The sequence below is a fragment of the Nothobranchius furzeri genome, unplaced genomic scaffold, assembly GCF_043380555.1.
Source record: "Nothobranchius furzeri strain GRZ-AD unplaced genomic scaffold, NfurGRZ-RIMD1 Scf261, whole genome shotgun sequence".
Lineage (NCBI taxonomy): Eukaryota > Metazoa > Chordata > Actinopteri > Cyprinodontiformes > Nothobranchiidae > Nothobranchius > Nothobranchius furzeri.
In genome coordinates, this window is record NW_027223277.1 from 7,501 (window position 1) to 9,802 (window position 2,302).

Below are 2,302 nucleotides of genomic sequence, written 5' to 3' on the forward strand. Positions count from 1 at the left end.
CTCCAGCAGCTGGTGGCGGGGTGGAGGAGCAGAAGCCAGCCTCCAGCAGCTGATGGCGGGGTGCAGGAGCAGAAGCCAGCCTCCAGCTGGTGATGGCGGGGTGAAGGAGCTGCAGCCAGCCTCCAGCAGCCAGCCTCCAGCTGGTGATGGCGGGGCGGAGGAGCAGGCAGCCTCCATCAGCTGATGGCGGGGTGTAGGAGCAGCAGCCAGCCTCCAGCTGGTGATGGCGGGGAGGAGGAGCAGCAGCAGCCAGCCTCCAGCAGCCAGCCAGCCTCCAGCAGCTGATGGCGGTGTGTGGGAGCAGCAGCCAGCCTCCAGCGGCCAGCCAGCCTCCAGCAGCTGATGGCGGGGTGGAGGAGCTGCAGCCAGCGTCCATCAGCTGATGGCGGGGTGGAAGAGCAGCAGGCAGCCTCCAGCTGGTGATGGCGGGGTGGAGGAGCTGCAGCCAGCGTCCAGCAGCTGATGGCGGGGTGCAGGAGCAGCAGCCAGCCTCCAGCAGCTGATGGCGGGGTGGAGGAGCTGCAGCCAGCCTCCAGCAGCCAGCCTCCAGCTAGTGATGGCGGGGTGGAGAAGCAGGCAGCCTCCGTCAGCTGATGGCGGGGTGGAGGAGCAGAAGCCAGCCTCCAGCAGCTGATGGCGGGGTGCAGGAGCTGCAGCCAGCGTCCAGCAGCTGATGGTGGGGTGGAGGAGCTGCAGCCAGCCTCCAGCAGCCAGCCTCCAGCTAGTGATGGCGGGGTGGAGAAGCAGGCAGCCTCCGTCAGCTGATGGCGGGGTGGAGGAGCAGAAGCCAGCCTCCAGCAGCTGATGGCGGGGTGCAGGAGCTGCAGCCAGCGTCCAGCAGCTGATGGTGGGGTGGAGGAGCTGCAGCCAGCGTCCAGCAGCTGATGGTGGGGTGGAGGAGCTGCAGCCAGCCTCCAGCAGCCAGCCTCCAGCAGCTGATGGCGGGGTGCAGGAGCAGCAGCCAGCCTCCAGCAGCTGATGGCGGGGTGCAGGAGCAGCAGGCAGCCTCCAGCAGCTGATGGCGGGGTGGAGGAGCAGAAGCCAGCCTCCAGCAGCTGATGGCGGGGTGCAGGAGCTGCAGCCAGCGTCCAGCAGCTGATGGTGGGGTGGAGGAGCTGCAGCCAGCGTCCAGCAGCTGATGGTTGGGTGGAGGAGCAGCAGCCAGCCTCCAGCAGCCAGCCTCCAGCTAGTGATGGCGGGGTGGAGAAGCAGGCAGCCTCCATCAGCTGATGGCGGGGTGGAGGAGCAGAAGCCAGCCTCCAGCTGGTGATGGCGGGGTGCAGGAGCTGCAGGCAGCCTCCAGCAGCTGATGGCGGGGTGCAGGAGCTGCAGGCAGCCTCCAGCAGCTGATGGCGGGGTGGAGGAGCTGCAGCCAGCGTCCAGCAGCTGATGGTGGGGTGGAGGAGCTGCAGCCAGCGTCCAGCAGCTGATGGTTGGGTGGAGGAGCAGCAGCCAGCCTCCAGCAGCTGATGGCGGGGTGCAGGAGCAGCAGCCAGCCTCCAGCAGCTGATGGCGGGGTGGAGGAGCTGCAGCCAGCCTCCAGCAGCCAGCCTCCAGCTAGTGATGGCGGGGTGGAGAAGCAGGCAGCCTCCATCAGCTGATGGCGGGGTGGAGGAGCAGAAGCCAGCCTCCAGCTGGTGATGGCGGGGTGCAGGAGCTGCAGGCAGCCTCCAGCAGCTGATGGCGGGGTGGAGGAGCTGCAGCCAGCCTCCAGCAGCCAGCCTCCAGCTAGTGATGGCGGGGTGGAGAAGCAGGCAGCCTCCATCAGCTGATGGCGGGGTGGAGGAGCAGAAGCCAGCCTCCAGCAGCTGATGGCGGGGTGCAGGAGGTGCAGGCAGCCTCCAGCAGCTGATGGCGGGGTGCAGGAGCAGCAGGCAGCCTCCAGCAGCTGATGGCGGGGTGCAGGAGCTGCAACCAGCCTCCAGCTGGTGATGGCGGGGTGGAGGAGCTGCAGCCAGCCTCCAGCAGCCAGCCCCCAGCAGCTGATGGCGGGGTGGAGGAGCAGAAGCCAGCCTCCAGCAGCTGATGGTGGGGTGCAGGAGCTGCAGCCAGCCTCCAGCAGCCAGCCTCCAGCTGGTGATGGCGGGGTGGAGGAGCAGCAGCAGACAGCCTCCAGCAGCCAGCCAGCCTCCAGGAGCTGATGGCGGTGTGTGGGAGCAGCAGCCAGCCTCCAGCGTTCAGCCAGCATCCATCAGCTGATGGCGGTGTGAAGGAGCTGCAGCCAGCCTCCAGCAGGTCATGGTGGGGTGGAGGAGCAGCAGCCAGCCTCCAGCAGCTGATGGCGGGTTGCAGGAGCTGCAGC